This window comes from Cervus elaphus, chromosome 17 (assembly GCF_910594005.1).
Source record: "Cervus elaphus chromosome 17, mCerEla1.1, whole genome shotgun sequence".
NCBI lineage: Eukaryota > Metazoa > Chordata > Mammalia > Artiodactyla > Cervidae > Cervus > Cervus elaphus.
In genome coordinates, this window is record NC_057831.1 from 2,881,339 (window position 1) to 2,904,853 (window position 23,515).

Genomic DNA, 23,515 nt, shown 5'->3' on the forward strand with positions numbered 1-23,515 from the left:
ATGATTAACTTAACAATATAAAATAATGACATATAATTTGAGGAGGGGTCAAGCAGATTGATGTGGTAAGTGGAAGTGCATACATGCACATGTTTTCTTCCATCCAGCCAGTCTATGTCTTTTAGTTGGTGCATTTAATCCATGTACATTTCAGGTAATGTATGATCCTATTATGGTTTTCTTGATGTTCTGGGTTTATTTTCTGCAGATCTTTTCCTTCCTTTGTGTTTCCTGCATAGAGAAGTTCCTCTAGCATTTGTTGTAAAGCCGGTTTGGTGATGTTGAATTCTCTTAACTTTTGCTTGTCTGGAAAGCTTTTGATTTCTCCATCAAATGTGAAAGAGAGTCTTGGCTAGTGTATTCATGGTGTGGGTTCTTCCCTTTAATCACTTTAAATATATCATGCCATTCCTTTCTGGTTTTCAGAGTTTCTATTGTGAAATCAGTTGATAGCCTGCTGGGAGTTCCCTTGTACGTTATTTGTTGTTTTTCCCTTGTTGCTTTTAATATTTTATCTCTGTCTTTAATTTTTGCCGGTTTGATTACTATATGTCTTGGTGTGCTCCTCCTTGGATTTATCCTTCCTGGGATTCTCTTTGCTTCCTGCTTTTGGTTGACTATTTCCTTTCCAATGTTTGGGAAGTTTCCAGCTATTATCTCTTCAAATATTTTTTTCAGGTCCTTTCTCTTTCTTCTCCTTCTGGAACCCCTATAATTCAAATATTGATGTGTTTAATGTCGTCCCAGAAGTCTCTTAGCTGGTCTTCATTTCTTTTCTTTTTATTCTATATTCCGTTCTGCAGAAGTGATTTCCACCATTTTGTCCTACAGGTCGTTTATCCATTCTTCTGCCTCAGCTACTCTGCTATTGATTTCTTCTAGTCTATTATTCATCTCTCTTTGTTTGTTATCTTTAGTTACCCAAGGTGTTTGGTAAATATTTCTTGCATCTTCTTTGCCTCCATTCTTTTTCAAGATCCTGCATCATCTTCACTATCATTATTCTGAATTCTTTTTCTGGAAGGTTGCCTATCTCCACTTCATTTAGTTGTTTTTCTGGGGTTTTATCTTGACCCTTCGTCTGGGACATAAATTTCTGCTTTTTCATCGTGATTAACTTTCTGTAATATGGTTTTTGTTTTAGCCACTGTGATACTGTTCTTCTTGGTTTTTCTGTCTGCCCTCTAATGAATGAGACTAAAAGGCTGTATAAGCTTCTTGATGGGAGGAATTGGCAATGGGAAAAACTGGGTCTTGTTCTGGTCGGCAGGGCCTTGCTCAATAAAGTTTTAATCCAAGTATCTGCTGATTGGAGGTGTTGCCCTCCTCCCTGGTAATTGCTTGGCCTAAGGCAACCCAGCCATGGGGGTCTATGGGCTCTTCGGTAGGGTTAATGGTGAACTTCAAGAAGGCTTAGCCAAGGGGGACCTTCCAGTGCCCCCGTCCCTGTGGTGAACCCCTGACAACCCATGCCACCCACACCTCCACAGGAGGCCCTTCCATTCTAGCGGCTAGCTTTGGTTCAGTCTCCTGTGAGGTCACTGCTCCTTTCCTCTGGGTCTTAGTGTGTGCAAAATTCTGTTTGTGCCCTTCAATACTGGAGTCTCTGTTTCCCTCAGTCCTCTGGAAGGCCCATAATCAAATCTCACTGGCCCTCAAGGCCAGATTCTCTGATTCCCAGTCCCTTTGTCAGATCCCAATGCTGGGAAGCATGACATGGGGTTCAGAACCTAAACAGTAGTGTGGGAACTTCTTTGGTATTAGTTGTTCTCCAGTCTGTGGGTCACCCACCTGGTGGTATGGGATTTGATTTTATTGTGATTGCATGTCTCCTATCATCTCCCTGTGGCTTCTTCTTTGTCTTTAGACATGGGGAATCTTTTTTGGTGGGTTCCAATGTCCTCCTGTCGATGGTTGGTCAACAGCTAGCTGCAATTTTAATGCTCTCACCAGAGGAGATTAGCATACATTCTTCTACTCTGCTGTCTTGAGTCAGAACTCAGCTTTTGCTTCTCTTTAAGGATAGCAAAGACTGGAAGCCATACAACAAAAGTGGTTGTTTTAAGGAACCAGAATTTTACACTTGAGGATTCTTAAAGAATGCAAAAATTTAGTTTAGGGAAAAAAAAAAAAAAAACTCAAAAAAAAAAAAAAATTCTAGTCTTCTTGTGACCAAAATTGGCCTTATAATAGGGTATGTTTTTTTTTCTTTTATAAAATTTATTTAAAATTTTTTATATGATTTTGAAAGGTGACTTTCCCTTTGCAGTTTAACAAAATATTTGCTATATTACCCATGTCATACAATACAGCCTTCAGCCTATTTACATCCAGTAGTTTGTATGCCTACCACTCCTTCACACCTGTTTTGTCCATCTTTCTCTTTTGGAAACTACTAGTTTGTTCTAGTTTAAACCACTAGTTTAAAAGACTCTTGCTCCTTGGAAGAAAAACTATGACCAACCTAGACAGCATATTAAAAATCAGAGATATTACCTTGCTGACAAATGTCCGTCTAGTCAAAGCTATGGTTTTTCCAGCAGTCATGTATGGATGTGAGAGTTGGACTATAAAGAAATCTGAATACTGAAGAAATGATGCCTTTGAACTGTGATGTTGGAGAAGAGTCTTGATAGTCTCTTGGACAGCAGGAAGATCAAACCAGTCAATCCTAAAGGAAATCAGTTTTGAATATTCATTGGAAGGACTGATGCTGAAGCTGAAACTCCAATATTGGCCACCTGATGTAAAAAACTGACTCATTGGAAAAGACCCTGATGCTGGGAAAGATTGAAGGCAGGAGGAGAAGGGGACGACAGAGGTTGGATGGCATCACCAACTTGATGGACATGAGTTTGAGCAAGCTCCAGGAGTTGGTGATGGACAGGGAAGCCTGGTGTGCTGCAGTCCATGGGGTCGCAGAGTCAAACACGACTAAGCAGCTGAGCTGAACTGAGTTTGTTCTCTGTATATATGAGTCAGATTATTTTGTTATATTCACTAGTATGTGTATTATTTAGATTCTACATATAAGTTATATCATGAAGTATTTGTCTTTTTTTATCTGGCTTTTTTCACTGAGCATAATTCCTTCCAAATCCATCAGTGTTGTTGAAAATGGCAAAAGAAAGCTTTTTACAAATGGCTGTGTTTCATTATAAGTTTGTGTGTCTATATATACACACTTCGTATATCTGTACACATATATACATGTATATCTACATATATGTGTGTGCTGCTGCTGCTGCTATTTAGTTTCTGAGTTGGGTCTGACTCTTTGAGAACCCATGGCCAGCATCTTATTTCCATGGAATTTTCCAGGCCAGAATACTGGAGTGAGTTGCCATTTCTTTCTTCAGGGAGTTTCCCAACCCAGAAATCAAACCTGTAACTTCTGATTGGCAGGTGAATTCTTTACCACTGAGACACCTAGGAAAGTCCCACATATATGTATCCTGTTGCTGTTTTTCAGTCACTCAGTCATGTATGACTCTTAGTGACCCAATGGCCTGCAGCATGCCAGACTCTCCTGCCCTCCACTATCTCCTGGAATGTACTCAAATACATGTCCATTGAGCCAGTGATGCTATCTAACCATCTCATACTCTGTCACCCCTTTCTCTATTTGCTTCAATCTTCCCCACTCTCAGGATCTGTCCCAGTGAGTTGCGTCTTTGCATTGTGTTGCAAAGTGTTGGAGCTTCAGCTTCAGCAACAGTTCTTTCAATGAATGTTCAGGGTTGATTTCCTTTAGAATTGACTAGTTTGATTTCCTTGCAGTCCAAGGGATGCTCAAACATCTTCTCCAGCACCACAATTTTAAAGCATCACTTCTTCAGTGGTCAGCCTTCTTTATGGTCCAACTCTCACATCCATCCATGACTACTGGAAAAAACCATACCTTTGAACTGTACGGACTTTTGTCGACAAAGTGATGTATCTGCTTTCTAATATGCTGTCTAGGTTTGTCTTAGCTTTTCTTCCAAGGAGCAGCGTCTTTTAGTTTCAGGGCTGCAGTCAACATCCACAGAGATTTTGAGACCAAGAAAATAAAATCTATCACTCTTTCCATTTTTTCCCCTTCTATTTGCCATGAAGTAATGGGACCAGATGCTATGATCTTAGTTTTTTATTGTTTAGTTTCAAGCTAGTTTTTTCACTCTCCTCTTTCACCTTCATCAAGAAGCTCTTTACTTTCTACACACTTTCTGCCATTAGAGTGGTATCATCTGCATATCTGAGGTTATTGGTATTTCTTCCGGCAATCTTGATTCCAGCTTGTGCTTCATCCAGCCCAGCATTTCACATAATGTACTCTGCATACAAGTTAAATAAACAGGGTGACAATACACAGGCTTGACATATTCCTTTCCCAATTTCAACAGTCCATTGTTCCATGCCTGGGTCTAACTGTTGCTTCTTAACCCACATACACATTTCTCAGGAGACAGGTAAGGTGGTCTGGTACTCCCATCTCTTTAACAATTTTTCACTTTGTTATGATCCACACAGTCAAAGCTTTTAGCATAGTCAATGAAGCAGAAGTAAATGTTTTTCTGGAATTCTCTTGCTTCCTCTATGATACAATGAAAATTGCCAATTTGACTTCTGATCCCTCTTTCTTTTCTAAACCCAGCTTGTGCATCTGGAAGTTCTTGATTCACATACTGCTGAAGCCTAGCTTGAAGAACTTTGAGCATAATCTTGTCAGCCTGTGAAATAAACATGGTAGTTTGAACATTCTTTGGCATTGCCCTTATTTGGGATTGGAATGAAAACTGACCTTTTCCATTCCTATAGCCTCTGCTGAGTTTTCCAGTTGAGTGCAGCACTTTAACACCATTATCTCTTAGGATTTTAAATAGTTCACCTGGAATTCCATCACCTCCACTAGCTTTGTTCACCATAATGCTTCCTAAGGCCCACTTGACTTCATGCTTGTCTGGCTCTAGGTTAGGAACTACACCATCATGGTTATCAGAGTCATTGAGACATTTTTCATATAGTTCTTCAGTATATTCTTGGCACTTTTTCTTAATTTCTTCTGCTTCTATTAGGTCCTTATCATTTCTATCCTTTATCATGCCCATTCTTGCATGAAATGTTCCCTTGATATCGCTCAATTTCTTAAAGAGATTTCTAGTCTTTCCCATTTTATTGTTTTCCTCTATTTCTTTGCATTGTTCATTGAAGAAGGCCTTCTTATCTCTCCTTGCTGTTCTCTGGAACTCTGCATTCACTTGGGTGTATCTTTCCTTTCTCCTTTGCCTTTTACTTTTCTTCTTTCCTCAGCTATTTGCAAAGCCTCTTTAGACAACCACCTTTCCTTCTTGCATTTCTTTTTCTTTGGGAAGGTCTTGGTCACCATTCCTGTACAATGTTACAAATCTTCATCCATAGTTCTTCAAACACTTGTTCTACCAGATCTAATCACTTGAACCTATTTCCCACCTCCACTCTAAAAGGGATTTGGAATTGTATAAGGGATTTGATTTAAGTCACACTTGAATGGCTTAGTGGTTTTCCCTACTTTCTTTTATTCATGTTGTGTGTTTATTCACTCAGTCGTGTCCAACTCTTTGCCACCCCATGGACTGCAGCCTGCCAGATCCTCTGTCCATGGGGATTCTCCAGGCAATAATACTGGAGTGGGTTGCCATGCCCTCCTCCAGGGGATCTTCCCAACCCAGTGATTGAACCCAGGTCTCCCACACTGAAGGCCAATTCTTTACCATCTAAGCCACCAGGAAAGACCTCTTTTATACATATATATATACACGAAAATGAAAGTAAAAATGTTAGTTGCTCAGTAGAGTCTGATTCTTTGCCATCCAATGGACTGTAGCATTTATCCATGAAATTTTCCAGGCAAGACTATTGGAGTGGGTAACCATTCCTTTCTCCAGCAGGTCTTCCCAACCCAAGGATCAAACCAAGGTCTGCCTCCAACGTATGTATATGTGTATATATATCTATAGATATATAAAACATAATATATCTATAGATATATATATCTTTATACATATGCATATATACACATATATGTTTATATAAACATATATATGCATAATATATCTATAGATACATATCTATATCTATGTTTCATATATATATATATATATATATATATATATATATATATATATATATATAACATCTTTGCGTTTTCATCTGCTGCACACTAAGGTTTTCATTTCCTGGCAATTATAAATAAAGATGCTATGAACACTTAAATGCTTGCATGTTTTTGAATTAGTGGCTTAGTCTTTATATACATACATACATATATATATACCCAGGAGTGGAATGGCTGGGTCATATTGTAGTGCTACTTTTAGTTTTTTAGGAAATCTGCATACTGCTTTCTGGAGTAGCCACACCAATTTATGTTCCCACCAATAGTATATGGGGGGTTACCTTTTCTCCACATCCTCACCAGCATTTATTATTTATGCTCTTTTGGATCATGGCTACTCTTATAGGTGGGAGGGGATATTCCACTGTGGTCTTTATCTGCACTTCTCTGATTTTGAATGATGTTGAGCTGTCTTTTTGTGTGCCCGTTGGCCTGCAGCATTTCCTCCTTTTGAAAAATGCCTATTCAGTTCTTCTGCCCATTTTTTAAACAGGTTGTTTAATTTTTGAATGTTGAATTGTGTGAGTTGTTTTTATATGTTGGATATTAATGGCTTAAATTATACCATTAGCAAATATTTTCTCCCATTCAGTGGATTGTCTTTTCATTTTGCCAGTCATTTCCTTTGCTGTGCAGAAGTTTTTAAGTTTAATTAGTTTCCATTCATTCATTTTCTGTTTTTATTTCCTTTAGGAAATTGATTTTAAAAGTATTGCTATGATTTATGTCATATATCTATCTATTACAGATTTTTGGTTTCCAGTTACCTTGAGTGCTTTTTAGTAGCAGTTTCTCTATATATATGTGAACATTTTGAGTTGCTGATCTCTTAATTTCAAATGCATTTTTTAAACCCTGAATTTATACTCTCCTCCCCTCATGATTACTGTTTTTGATTTAATATTTTACATCTAAGTGCTTCTGTACCCCTTAACTGCTTATTGTGAATACAGATGACTTTACTAATTTTATCTTCTAACCTCTCTACAGGTTTTGTGTGTGAATGATTTTCTACTTTTACGTATGTTTACCTTTATCAGTGAGCTTTTCATTTTATAATTTTCTTGTTTCTAGTTGTGGCATTTTCTTTTTCACCTTTAATATTTGTTGTAAAACTGGTTTGTTGGTGCTAATTCTCTTAGCTTTTGCTTGTATGGAACACTTTTGATTTCTGCATCAAAACTGAACAAGTGCTTGTTTAGAGTATTTTTGGCTGTTTTTCCCTTTCATCACTTTAAGTATATCATGCCACTTTCTTCTGGCCTACACAGTTACCATTGGGAAAAGCAGCTGAGAGTTTTATGGGGATTCGTCTGTATGTTATAGGCTTCCCTGGTGTCTCAGATGGTAAAGCATCTGCCTGCAATGTGGGAGACTGGAGTTCGATCCCTTGGTCAGGAAGATCCATTCCATTACTCTTGTCTGGAAAATTCCATGGACTGAGGAGCCTGGCAGTCCATGGGTTCGCAAAGAGTCAGACACGACTGAGTGACTTCACTTTCACTGTGTGTTATATGTTACTTTTCCCTTACTGCTTTAAATAGTCTCTCTTTAACTTTTGTCATTTTATTTAAATGTGTCTTGGCATGTTCCTGTTGAGTTAATTCTGTGTGTAATCATTGGTTCAGGGACTTCTGTGACTTTTTCTTTTCCCAGGTTAGTGAAGTTTTCAGCTATTATATCTTTAAATATTTGCTCAGGCTCTTTCTCTCTCTCTTCTTCTCTAGGATTCCTATAATGTGAATATTAGTTTGCTTGATATTGCCTCAGTTCAGTTCAGTTCAGTCACTCAGTCGTGTCCAACTCTTTGGGATCCCATGAATCACAGCAAACCAGGCCTCCCTGTCCATCACCAACTCCTGGAGTTTACTCAAACTCATGTCCATCAGGTCGGCGATGCCATCCAGCCATCTGATCCTCTGTCGTCCCCTTCTCCTCCTGCCCCCAATCCCTCCCAGCATCAGGGTCTTTTCAAATGAGTCAGTTCTTCCCATCAGGTGGCCAAAGTATTGGAGTTTCAGCTTCAGCATCAATCCTTCCAATGAACACCCAGGACTGATTTCCTTTAGGATGGACTGATTGGATCTCCTTGTAGTCCAAGGGACTCTCAAGAGTCTTCTCCAACACCACAGTTCAAAAGCATCAATTCTTCAGCACTCAGCTTTCTTCACAGTCCAACTCTCACAGCCATACATGACCACTGGAAAAACCATATCCTTGACTAGATGGACCTTTGTTGGCAAAGTAATGTCTCTGCTTTTTAATATGCTATCTAGGTTGGTCATATCTTTCCTTCCAAGGAGTAAGTGTCTTTTAATTTCATGGCTGCAGTCACCACCTGCAGCGATTTTGGAGCCCCAAAAAATAAAGTCTGACACTGTTTCCACTGTCTCCCCATCTATTTCCCATGAGGTGATGGGACCAGATGCCATGATCTTAGTTTTCTGAATGTTGAGCTTTAAGCCAACTTTTTCACTCTCCTCTTTCACTTTCATCAAGAGACTTTTTAGTTCCTCTTCAATTTCTGCCATAAGGGTGGTGTCATCTGCCTATCTGAGGTTATTGATATTTCTCCTGGCAATCTTGATTCCAGCTTTAGGGGTCTCTTAAACAGTCTCATTTCTTTTTTTTTTTTTTTTTTTTATCGTTTCTCTCTCTCTCTCTTTTGTTTTGTTTTTTTATCTTTTTTCCTGTTTATCAGCAGTGATTTCCACCAGAGAGTCTTTATATGTTAGGCCTAAGCAGTGATGTCACTTATTAAAAATGAATGAGAAAAATAGGTTCAATATAGTTAATGAAATATTCTTTAATTATAGGTGTCTGTGTGGAAGAGGAAACTTCCTTTCATATACTCCAAAGATCTTGATCTTATCTTTAACAAAAATAGAGATTATTAAACTCATTATCATATGTTAGAAACACTTTACTTGTCCCTAGATACAGTTTAATCAATTCTGTTGATTTAACTCTAAAAACATTGCAAGTTAGGGAAAGATTCTTAAACATGAACTGAGTAAAGTGGACTCTCAAACAAGGTGGGTTTTAAGAGTACCTACTGCCCTTCACCCCTCAGTCTCCACAGCCCAAGTCTAAGTATCACTGTCTCTGCCTCAAAAACAAAGGAATTGCTATAAGACTTACCCAAGGGCAGAAAATTGAAACAGTTTAGATAGAATCAGGACCCAGACCCTAGTTCTTTTTATTTCTCATATTGTGTTCCTTAATGGAATACTTTCCCCCATACTTAATTTAAGTATCTGTAAAATGAAAATACTATATTTGGGGTGGGGGAGGGGGGAGCGGAAAGCCCTGTATAAATGGGCCTGCGCAGTTTAAATCCATGTTATTCAAGGGTCAACTGTGTATCTCAAAGTGCAAGTATTTTTACATCTAACTATATCAGATTAACAAAAATTCTGTATAAAAAAATTTTCTGTATAAAAAAAATTTGGCCAAAACCAAAATTAAAATACAAAAACATAAATTCATATGAAGCCCTTAGAAACATGCCTCATGCATTTTAAGGGCTTAACATATGTTAATATTACCAGGGTTTTTTTTTGTTTTTTTTTTTTTTTGCACTAGAATAAGAAACATAAAGAAATATAAACTCATAGAAAAGCTAAATCACATCTTTCTTCAGTAATATTTAACTGAAATATACATGCAGATGGCCTCCCTGGTAGCTCAGATGGTAAAGAATCTGCCTGCAATGCAAGGGACCTGGGTTCAACTCCTGGATTGAACTCCTAGAGAAGGGAATGGCTAACAAAAGTATGCAAAGTACTTTCCCAGTGTACAGCTTAATGAGTTTCTACCAAGTAAGCTCACCTCTCCAGATCAAGAAATAAGTATCATCAGACTCCAGAAGGCCACACAAAGTGAACGTGAAAGTGAAGTCGCTCAGTCGTGTCCGATTCTTTGTGACCCCATGGACTGCAGCCTCCCAGGCTCCTCAGTCCACAGGATTTTCCAGGCAAGAGTACTTGAGTGGGTTGCCATTTCCTTTTCCAAGAAGTCCACACAGACCCACCCAATTATTACCCTCCTTACTTCCCAGAGATAGCTGTATTTTATTATTTAAACCATAGTTCAGTTTTGCCTAGTTTTGAGCTCCATATAGATGAACTCATACTGTATATAGTCTGTGTAAAAATGTCACACTTTAATGACTGAAAACAATATGAATTTATTATCTCACAGTTTCCATAGGTCAGGAATCCTGCATTTGGGGACTGGATTCTCTGCTCAGAGCCTCACATAACTGAAATTTATCTGGATTCCTAGATTCTAAAGCTGACCTATATCAATAATGAAGTAGAAGTGTTCCAGAAGCCCATAGAGCTTTGCTAAAAATAAGAGCATTGATTTTAGGTCAAATCTATTACAGGACAGAGCAGTACTTTTTTTGACTAGTATTAGAGCACCATTATTATATAAAATTTGTATTCATATATGGGTAAGAAAAACTCTCAAAAACTTGAAATTGATCCAAAATGTGTTCTTCTATTTTTTTTTTCTCACTCTTTCATCATTTCAGCACTCTCTTGATGCCCTACAAGTTATGAGTACATAACAATGCAAAGATCCTTCCTCATAGAAATGCAAATCAGTTGTTCCAGGTGGAGTGGAATTTATTGCTACTTGTGAGCAGACTCATTGTGCATCTATTTGTAATTTTTTTTCAGCATATCATATTTTCCTACATATGAATTGCTTTTTGAATTTTCCTTTGAAACTGATTGTAGCATCTCACTAATTTCATTTGACAAGGAGTTAAAATCTATGATGTGTTCATTTTATATTTATATGAGAGTCATCATTTTACCTTTTAAAATGTATTCTTCAAAATAATTTAATAATAACTTGATTATTGTGCATTATATATATGTATATGTATATATAAGCTTATTTGTAGAAGCCAGGATGCATTTAAATGGATTCAAAATTTCTGTGTATTCCAACTTTGATTTAAGATAAAATTTTAGTCATTTTAATAATTACTTTTGAGTTCTTCATCAAGAATGGACTTGGCCTTTATGTTACTGTTTTGATGGATGGCAGAGTCTGTTTAAAAGGTCCATCTATGAGGCAGTTAACAGTGCAAATTTAATCTTATGAATTGTTTCTCTAAAACTTTTCAGTAATTTTCCATTACTCTTGTGATAAAATCCCACATATTAACTGGTCCCAATCTTCCTTTTCTGAAAGTTTTCCATGCTTCATAGAACTTACTAGTCATTTTTCAAACTTTCTCAAACATAATCTGTAATTTCCTGAATTCAGAATCTTTGCATATGCTATTGGTTCTGCCTGGAAAGCCATTCCCCACCATCTCCCTTTGTTCCTTCCTATCTCCTGCCTCTTCTTACTCTTTCTTTCCTTCACATCCTGCCCACTTCCGTGCTTTATTCATTTGTATTCAACTTTTTTTTTCTTTCATTTATTTTTATTAGTTGGAGGCTAATTACTTCACAATACTGTAATGGTTTTTGCCATACATTGACATGACTCAGCCATGGATTTACATGTGTTCCCCATCAACAGATCACCAGCCCAGGTTGGATGCATGTATTCAACTTTTATATTTCAACTCAATTTCTCCCTCTTAGGCAAATTTTCCTAATTCCACCAGAATAAAGTGGGTCCCTTTATAACACTCTTGGCACCAGCTTTTTCTACTTTTTAACACTTAGCCCACTTTATTATAGGTGGTGTGATTACTCACCTAGAATTAAACATCCTGGAGTGTGAAGTCAAGTTGCATCACTACAAACAAAGCTAGTGGAGGTGATGGAATTCCAGTTGAGCTATTTCAAATCCTAAAAGATGATGCTGTGGAAGTGCTGCTCTCAATATGCCAGCAAATCTGGAAAATTCAGCAGTGGCCACAGGACTGGAAAAGGTCAGTTTTCATTCCAGTTCCAAAGAAAGGCAATGCCAAAGAATGTTCAAACTCCTGCAGAATTCCACTCACATCACATACTAGCAAAGTAATGCTCAAAATTATCCAAGCCAGGCTTCAACAGTACATGAACCATGAACTTCCAGATATTCAAGCTGGATTTAGAAAAGGCAGAGGAACCAGAGATGAAGTTGCCAACATCCGCTGGATCATCAAAAAAGCAAGACAGTTCCAGAAAAACATCTACTTCTGCTTTATTGACTATGCCAAAGCCTTTGACTGTGTGGATCACAACAAACTGTGGAAAATTCTTAAAGAGATGGGAATAACAGACCACCTGATCTGCCTCCTGAGAAATCTGCATGCTGGTCAAGAAGCAAGAGTTAGAACTGGACATGGAACAACAGACTGGTTCCAAATCGGGAAAGGAGTACATCAAGGCTGTATTTTGTCACCCTGCTTATTTAACTTACATGCAGAGTACATCATGAGAAATGCCGGGCTGGATGAAGCACAAGCTGGAATCAAAATTGTCAGGAGAAATATAAATAACCTCAGATATGCAGATGACACCACCCTTATGGCAGAAAGTGAAGAAAAACTAAAGAGCCTCTTGATGAAAGTCAAAGAGGAGAGTGAAAAAATTGGCTTAAAGCTCAACATTCAGAAAACTAAGATCATGGCATCTGGTCCCATCACTTCATGGGAAATAGATGGGGAAACAGTGGAAATAGTGGCAGACGTTATTTTATTGGGCTCCAAAATCACTGCAGATGAAATTAAAAGACACTTTCTCCTTGGAAGAAAGGTTATGACCAAACTAGACAGCATATTAAAAAACAGAGACATTACTTTGCCAACAAAGGTCCATCTAATCAACACTATGGTTTTTCCAGTAGTCATGTATGGATGTGAGAGTTGGATTATAAAGAAAACTGAGGGCTGAAAAATTGATGCTTTTGAACTGTGGTGTTGGAGAAGACTCTTGAGAGTCCCTTGGACTGAAAGGAAATCCAACCAGTCCATCCTAAAGGAGATCAGTCCTGAATATTCATTGGAAGGACTGATGCTGAAGCTGAAACTCCAATACTTTGGCCACCTGATGCAAAGAGCTGACTCATTGGAAAAGACCCTGATGCTGGGAAAGGTTGAAGGTGAGAGAAGAAGCGGTCAACAGAGGGTGAGATGGTTGGATGGCAACATAGACACAGTAGACATGAATTAGGGTAGACTCTGAGAGTTGGTGATGGACAGGGAGGCGTGATGCAGTCCATGGTGTTATAGTCATATACAACTGAGCGACTGAACTGAACTGGATATTATATATATATATATATATCTCACCTCCCTTTTGAGCCTCAGCAAATATCATATATTAACACACATACATGGAATTTAGAAAAATACTAGTGATGAACATATTTACAGGGAAGGAATAGAGACAAACCTGTGGGTGCAGCAGGGGAAGGAGAGGATAGGACAAATTGAGAAAGTGGCATTGACATATATACACTATCTTGTGTAAAATAGATAACTGGTGGGAAACTGCTGCATAGCACAGGGAGAACAGCCTGATGCTCTGCAGCTACCTAAAAAATTAATTTTAGCTTTCTTTTATTTTAAATGTATTTTCATTATTAAAAATATTAATAAAGCAGCACATATTTACATTGTGAGAGTTCTCCATGTTTCTATACAGTTTATTTTCTTTGTGATCTTCAGTATTTTCTTTTATATATTTAAAACATCATTCTGAGAAGAAGACAGTAGGATTCCACAGACTGCCAAAGGAGTCCATGGGAAGGCAAATAAAGATATAGATCCTGAGGTAGCACACCTGGGCAGGGAAAATAAGAAAGATCCAATAGACAAGAAAGTTTCTGAAGGAGAGAGAAGAAAAGGAAAAGGGGACAGGATCCAGAGCATCACAGTGGGTTGACTTTCCTGGGGAGTAGAAACAGTTATTCCTTTGTGGCATGAGGGAAGGCATAGATGCTTTGAACAGGGATGCATGTGGCTTTATTGATATATTGATTATGTCTGGTTTTGAGTATTTTTACAGTAAAGTAAAAAGTGGGTGAATCACAAATGTGAATGAAGAAAGTAGTATTAGAAGTTTGAAGAGAGAAGGCATGAAATAATAGGATTTGGGGGCATGTTTGAATACCTGTTTGAGGGCTTCATTGTACATTCTATCATGAGTTATATGAGTATATATTTTCTTGTAATCAATGAACATAGCTGATTCAAGAAAGGTTGGACATAATTTTTTAGTCTATATAACAGAGGGAAAGCAAAAGATTTTAGTGTGTTTGCATGAAAGTGGTGTGATGAGCATCAGACATGAGTCAAATAGACAACTGAAGAAAGAAGGGAGCATGATAATGAAAAGGCAGTAAAACATTGGGGCTGATTGGATTATTGCAGTAATTGAGCTGGTAGAAGTTACCAGAATGAGATGTTAACAGGCCAAAGCTTGAGATGCTTGAAATAGAAATGTCTGTGATGGTGTATTGATAGGGTCTAGGGTAGGAGTTGGAGAAGGAAATGGCAACCCACTCCAGCATTCTTGCCTGGAGAATCCCAGGGACAGCAGAGCCTGGTGGGCTGCCATCTATGGGGTCGCACAGAGTCGGACACGACTGAAGCGACTTAGCAGCAGCAGCAGCAGCAGGGTAGGAGTGTTACGGAACTCAAATTCGGCTCCTTGCCACTTGAACCCAATAATTTAAGAAGCCAAGTGTCAGTAGAAAGGGAAGATGGTTTAATTAGAAAAGCTGGCAATCTGGGGAGAAGGTGGATTCATGTCTTGAGACCAAATCCAAATATTTTGTTCACTTGGGACAGTTTTTCAGGGGAAATATGGGAAGAATCTCAGTGAATCACAGAGGCAGGAGCCTGGGTTCTATATTCATCTCCATTGCATGAAGGCTGACTGGCTGTCACTATGGATGTTATTTTGCCTGTGTGATCTGCCTGCAAGATTGCTAAGGAGGCAATTGAGGGTAGAGAGCTTGTCATTCTTTACTTAATTCTTCATTCTTACTTCTATCAACAGGATATCAAAGAATCAACAGGTTAATTAGGTTCTTTCAAGGTTAGAAGGGAACAGAAATGGGCAAATAGGAAATGGGAAAAAAAGCTGTTTTCAGGAGGGAGGATGGGAGTGCCTAGCAAAGATGAGGGCAGGGAAAGACTGAAAACAACTAGGTCACACCACTGAGAGGCCAATACATTTACCTGAGAATGACCATATGAAAGATGAGGATTCCTATCTTCATGAACGAAAGAAAATGACCTAGAAAATGGCTATGACAGAAACGAAGGAAGTTGGTGGGTGGTATATCAAAATGCAAAAGCTTCAAAGAAGCTACGGATTTTGAAGGAAGGCAGCAGGAAGAAAGCCTACTGACCCCAGAGCCTCACTGTAAGGCACTATAAGAGTGAGCTATGCTTTATATTAATACTTGGAGTTCTGGCCTTAATAAATGTGAGCTTCATGAAACTAAAATTTGATAAAATGAAATTTGGTTACTGATCAAATAATTTTTCTCCAGAAGTTCCTTACATTGTTCCCTTGGATCAGCCCCACAGTCTAGGCTGCTGCAGATTACATCTTACTGAGTTCAAAAAAATAAAATAAAATGAATTGATGTGCTATAGAAACAGAGGACAGGAGAACAATTCTTGGAATTTGTTTTGTGGCATGATACATTTTACATATCTAAGTATTTAAATTATCTCTAATGAAAAGCAAAAAGATTTGGGAAACTTGGTGACAATGTGAGAGCCTTGTTTCTGCCTAAGATTTGGTGAAGATTTTCAGAAGGAAAGATTCCATTTCTGGCAACAAAGAACTTATAGGTTCAGAAGAATCTTTCCACTACAGCACATACAAAATACAGAATATTTTTAAGACATTCTTTATAGAGCAAAAAAGTAAGAAAATCCTCTTTGAATAAAAACAACAAAGCAAAAATCCCTAGGAGCACATGAGTGCTAAAGCCAACAATGGCCCTGAGCTATTTCCTCACTCTCTCTTTTTTTCTCCTTTTCCCCAGGTCTCTTGGTATCTTTTCTGACTTTCCCTTCTATCCAGGTGTTTACATTGTGCCCTTGTCTTTGCTGCTTGTGACTTTGCAGCATCAGTGATGCTTTACCATCCTGGATCAACCAAGCAAATTAAAACCCTCATAGAGTCTGTTTTGTTTTTACAAATACAATGCTATTTCCATGATTATCCTAAATCTTTCTTTGCAATTTTCCTTTTACTTCTTCTGAAGTGACTAAAATGAATTCCTTTTATCTGAAGATAATAGGTAATGAAAAAAACTACCACTGTTCCAGTATTCTGCAACATTATCCTATACTTTTGGTTTTGCTACATACATTCAATGGATTGGAGGTGTTTGTTTTATCCATACTCTTTTAAAAAAACTTTTTTTTTAATTGAAACATAGTTTATTTACAAGGCTGTTTTAGTTTCAGGTGTACAGCAAAGTATTTACATATGCATATATTCTTTTTGGGCTTCTTTTTCATCAGAATTTATTATAAAATATTGAGTATAATTTCCTGTGCTATAAAATAGATCCTTATTGATTATCTATTTTATACATGGTAGTATATTTATGCTCTTTTAGATATGCATTTTGCTGCTATTCATTTTTAGGTGTTTGTTGTATGCGAGGATTTCTATTTGGGTGTTTTACTGGCAAGAAGACAACATGATGCACAATATTTATGTGAGTGCATAGGAGTACCTTCATTTTATTCCCTACATAATATTTCTAGTACATCAGGAATTTTCTCTAATATTAAAAATAATGAAATGATTGAAGTATTATTCTGTACTACATTATGAATTTCTATATTCTAATACCTATTAATCAATTTCAAAATACTATAATTCAAGACAATAATTGCAAACATGCTCAAGAACAAATTCCTACACTTAATGGAAACTAACTGAAGTTGCCTACCAAAAGTGAGGTTCATTGAGTCTGAAGAGCCCTACAGAAGACTCTGTTTTGGGGGGAGGAGGAAAGGAGTTATATATTTTATTTGAATTTTTTCAAGTTCTAAAATTATAGGGTATTTCAAGCAGATTTCATAAAGAAAGGACCCAGCTGCTTCCCAGATTCCATTTAAAGATTCATAAAGACCAAGATAAGAAGGTCCAGAAGCCCAAGGATGACTTTATTTTTTCCCCCTTCATGAGCAAAAAGCACAGAAAATACTGATGGGTACGCTTTAAAAGCATTTCTAGTTAGACACTGAGGTCAATTAAACTGCTGTCCAGCAAGTATCTATTCCTTAACTCCAAATTCTCTTTGGCAGAGGATACTTTCCTGTGATTTGGATGTTGGCCTTCTCCATGCAATTTGTTTTGGTCAATGGACACAGGTGGAGGTGAGACTGTAAAAGTACAAGTGAAGATCTGAAATACCATTGTCTATTTACACTTATTCAGAAGTGACTCTGACCTCTCCCAAAGTAGCTACTATTCCTACTTCCTAGACCCCAGAATGAACTCCCATGGTATGGAGTCCCTTCAGAACCAGAGTCACAGAGATTGGTCTATGTGATCTCCAGCATGAGAATAAATGCTTATTTTTATAGGATATAGCAAGGGTGAGGTTGTTTTGTGTGAAGACAAGACACACCCATGACTAGGAATTAATCAGAAGGCTTCTTGTTTACTCACCACAGCCTTGATCATTGGACACTTTTCCAGCTACAATCTAAGTCCCTCCAATACTGGGATTGAATAGGTGCTAATTTTCTCTTAAGAATTACTGTGTCTCCTTTAAAGATTCCCATCCATTGTTTCTCCAGTTCTGGACTTTTTGGACCCTTACTGGTCCTTATCTTACATCCTGACTCATTCAAATTTCTTTTTTTAATTGGTATATAGTTGCTTTACACTGTTGTGTTAATTTCTGCTGTACAAAGAAGTGAATCAGCTATCTCTCTCTATAGATAGATAGATAGATAGACAGACAGACAGACAGATAGATAGATATAGATATCTCCTTCCTCTTAGACCTCCCTCCCATCCACCCTATCCCACCCTTCTAGGTCATCACAGGGCACTGAGCTAATATCCCTGTGTACATAGCAGCTTCCTGCTAGCTATCTATTTTACACATGGTAGTGTATCTGCATCAATTCCTATCTCCTAATTCTTCTCATCCCCCTTCCACCACCCTCTTGTATGCACATCCATTCTCTATGTCTGTGTCTCTACTCCTGTGCTGCATAAAGTTTCATTGGTACCATTTTTCCACATATAAGTGTTACTATATGATAATTGTTTTTATCTTTCTGACTTACTTTACTCTGTATGACAGACTCTAGGTTTTATATTTGTTAAAATTCTCTATTTCTGAGAATATTTGTATCTTAGTACAGGGATCCTGTTGGGATAACGTAACTTAAAATGATATTTATATAAGAGAGAGATAACACATGCAAATATCTGACCTAAATGAGAGAAAGGGAATGCAGAGTAAATAAAATAAACACTTAACAAATGGCAAAAAGATTTAAATTCGAACATGCATGAGTGCTCCCATTGCTCAGCTGTGTCCAATTCTTTGCAACTCCATGGACTATAGCACACCAGGGTTCTCTGTCCATGAGGATTTCCAAGCAAGAACACCATTTCCAAGCAGGTTGTAATTTCCTATTCCAGGGGATCTTCTCAACCCATGGATTAAACCCACATCTCGCTAAGATGGCAGAGGAATAGGATGGGGAGACCACTTTCTCCCCCACAAATTCATCTAAAGAACATTTGAATGCCAAGCCAATTCCACAGAACAACTTCTGAATGCTGGCAGAGGACATCAGGCACCCAGAAAGGCAGCCGATTGTCTTTGAAGGGAGGTGACGTCTTGAGGCTACCGTAAGAATAAGACTGAAAAGCAGAGGCAGGAAGCTTAAGTCCAAATCCTGAGAACACCAGAGAACTCCTGAATCCAGGGAACGTTAATTGATAGGAGCTCATCAAACATCTCCACACCTACACTGAAACCAAGCACCACCCAAGGGCCAACAAGCTTCAGAGCAAAACATACCACACAAATTCTCCAACAACACAGTAACATAACCCTGAGCCTCAATATACAGGCTGCCCAAAGTCACACCAAACTCACTGACATCTCAAAACTCTTTACTGGACACTTTATTGCACTCCAGAGAGAAGAAATCCAGCTCCATCCACCAGAACACTGACACAAGCTTCCCTAACCAGGAAACCTTGACAAGTGACCTGTCCAACCCCACCCACAGTGAGGAAAGGCCACCCCAAACACAGCAATCTAAACAAGATGAAAAGGCAGAGAAATACCCATCAGGTAAAGCAATAGGATAAATGCCCACCAAACCAAACAAAAGAGGAAGAGATAGGGAATCTACCTGATAAAGAATTCCAAATAATGATAGTGAAAATGATCCAAAATCTTGAAAACAAAATGGAATTACATATAAATAGCCTGGAGACAAGGATCGAGAAGATGCAAGAAAGGTTTAACAAGGACCTAGAAGAAATAAAAAAGAGCCAATGTATAATGAATAATGCAATAAATGAGATAAAAAACACTCTGGAGGGAACCAACAGTAGAATAACAGAGGCAGAAGATAGGATAAGTGAGGTAGAAGATAGAATGGTAGAAACAAATGAAACCAAGAGGAAAAACAAACAAACAAACAAAAAAGAATTAAAAGAAATGAGAACAACCTCAGAGACCTCTGGGGCAATGTTAAATGCCCCAACATTCGAATCATAGGAGTCCCAGAAGAAGAAGACAAAAAGGAAGACCATGAGAAAATACTTGAGGAGATAATAGTTGAAAACTTCCCTAAAATGGGGAAGGAAATAATCACCCAAGTCCAAGAAACCCAGAGAGTCCCAAACAGGATAAACTCAAGGTGAAACACCCCAAGACACATATTAATCAAATTAACAAAGATCAAACACAAAGAACAAATATTAAAAGCAGCAAGGGAAAAACAGCAAATAACACACAAGGGGATTCCCATAAGGATAACAGCTGGTCTATCAATAGGAGCTCTTCAGGCCACAAGGGAATGCCAAGACATACTTAAAGTGATGAAAGAAAATAACCTACAGCCAAGATTACTGTACCCAGCAAGGATCTCATTCAAATATGAAGGAGAAATCAAAAGCTTTACAGACAAGCAAAAGCTGAGAGAATTCAGCACCACCAAACCAGCTCTCCAACAAATGCTAAAGGATCTTCTCTAGACAGAAAACACAGACAGGGTGCATAAACTCAAACTCAAAACAATAAAGTAAATGGCAATGGGATCATACTTATCAATAATTACCTTAAATGAAAATAGGTTGAATGTTCCAACCAAAAGACAAAGACTGGCTGAATGGATGCAAAAACAAGACCCATATATATGTTATCTACAAGAGACCCACCTCGAAACAAGGGACATATACAGACTGAAAATGAAGGGTAGGAAAAAGATATTCCATGCACATGGAGACCAAAAGAAAGCAGGAGTCGCAATACTCATATCAGATAAAATAGACTTTAAAACAAAGGTTGTGAAAAGAGACAAAGATGGACACTACATAATGATCAAAGGATCAAGTCAAGAAGAAGACATAACAATCATAAATATATATGCACCCAACATAGGAGCACCACAATATGTAAGACAAATGCTAACAAGTATGAAAGGAGAAATTAACAATAACACAATAATAGTGGGTGATTTTAATACCCCACTCATACCTACGGATAGATCAACTAAACAGAAAATTAACAAGGAAACACAAACTTTAAATGATACAATAGACCAGTTAGACCTAATTGATATCTATAGGACATTTCACCCCAAAACAATCAATTTCACCTTTTTCTCAAGCACACATGGAACCTTCTCCAGGATAGGTCACATCCTGGGCCATAAATCTAGCCTTGGTAAATTCAAAAAAATTGAAATCATTCCAAGCATCTTTTGTGACCATAATGAAGTAAGATTACATGTCAATTACAGGAGAAAAACTATTAAAAATTCCATCATATGGAGGCTGAACAACACGCTGCTGAATAACCAACAAATTACAGAAGAAATAAAAAAATAAATCAAAATATGTGTAGAAATGCATGAAAATGAAAATACAACAACACAAAATCTATGGACACTGTAAAAGCAGTGCTAAGGAGAAGGTTCATAGCAATACAGGCTTACCTCAGGAAACAAGAAAAAAGTCAAATAAATAACCTAACTCTACACCTAAAGCAAGTAGAAAAGGAAGAAATGAAAAACCCCAGGGTTAGTAGAAGGAAGAAAATCTTAAAAATTAGGGCAGAAATAAATGCAAAAGAAACAAAAGAGACCATAGCAAAAATCAACAAAACCAAATGCTGGTTCTTTGAGAAGATAAATAAAATTGACAAACCATTAGCCAGACTCATCAAGAAACAAAGGGAGAAAACTCAAATCAACAAAATTAGAAATGAAAATGGAGAGATCACAACAGACAACACTATATCAGCAACTATATGCCAATAAAATGGACAACTTGGAAGAAATGGACAAATTCTTAGAAAAGTACACTTTCCAAAATTGAACCAGGAAGAAACAGAAATCTTAACAGATCCATCACAAGCACAGAAATTGAAACTATAATCAGAAATCTTCCAACAAACAAAAGCCCAGGACCAGACAGCTTCACAGCTGAATTCTACGAAAAATTTAGAGAAGAACTAACACCTATCCTACTCAAATTCTTCCAGAAAATTGAAGAGGAAGGTAAACTCCCAGACTCATTCTATGAGGCCACCATCAACTTAATACCAAAACCTGACAAAGATGCCACAAAAAAAGAAAGTTGCAGGTCAATATCACTGATGAACATGGATGCAAAAATCCTTAACAAAATTCTAGCAAACAGAATCCAACAACATATTAAAAAGTTCATACATCATGACCAAGTGGGTTTTATCTTAGGGATGCAAGGATTCTTCAATATCTGCAAATCAATCAATGTAATACACTACATTAACAAATTGAAAAATAAAAACTATATAATTATCTCAATAGATGCAGAGAAAGTCTTTGATAAAAATCAACATCCATTTATGATAAAACCCCTCCAGAAAGCAGGCATAGAAGGAACATACCTCAACATAATAAAAGCTATATAAGACAAACTCTCAGCAAACATTATCCTCAACAGTGAGAAATTGAAAGCATTTCCCCTAAAGTCAGGAACAAGACAAGTGTGCCCACTTTCACCACTACTATTCAACCTAGTTTTGGAAGTGTTGGCCACAGCAATCAGAGCAGAAAAAGAAATAAAAGGAATCCAGATTGGAAAAGAAGAAGTAAAACTCTCACTGTTTTCAGATGACATGATCCTCTAAATAGAAAACCCTAAAGACTCCACCAGAAAATTACTAGAGCTAATCAATGAATATAGTAAATTTGCAGGATATAAAATCAACACACAGAAATCCCTTGCATTCCTATACACTAACAATGAGAAAACAGAGAAATTAAGGAAACAATACCATTCACCATTGCAACGAAAAGAATAAAATACTTAGGAATATATCTACCCAAAGAAACAAAAGACCTATACATAGAAAACTATAAAACACTGGTGAAAGAAATCAAAGAGGACACAAATAGATGGAGACATATACCATGTTCATGGGTCAGAAGAATCAATATAGTGAAAATGAGTATACTACCCAAAGCAATCTATAGATTCAATGCAATCCATATCAAAACGGTATTTTTCAGAGAACTAGAACAAATAATTTCACAATTTGTATGGAAATACAAAAAACTTCAAATAGCCAAAGCAATCTTGAAAAAGAAGAATGGAACTGGAGGGATCAACCTGTCTGACTTCAGGCTCTACTACAAAGCCACAGTCATCAAGACAGTATGGTACTGCAACAGAGACAGAAATATACATAAATGGAACAAAATAGAAAGCCCGGAGATAAATCCATGCACCTATGGACACCCTATCTTTGACAAAGGAGGCAAGAATATACAATGGAGAAAAGACAATCTCTTTAACAAGTGGTGCTGGGAAAACTGGTCAACTACTTGTAAAAGAATGAAACTAGAACACTTTCTAACACCATACACAAAAATAAACTCAAAATGGATTAAAGATCTAAATGTAAGACCAGAAACTATAAAACTCCTAGAGGAAAACATAGGCAAAACACTGTCCAACATAAATCACAGCAAGATCCTCTGTGACCCACCTCCCAGAATATTGGAAATAGAAGCGAAAATAAACAAATGGGACCTAATTAAAATTAAAAGCTTATGCACAACAAAGTAAACTATAAGCAAGGTGAAAAGACAGCCCTCAGATTGGGAGAAAATAATAGGAAATGAAGCAATGGACAAAGAATTAATCTCAAAAATATACAAGCAACTCCTGCAGCTCAATTCCAGAAAAA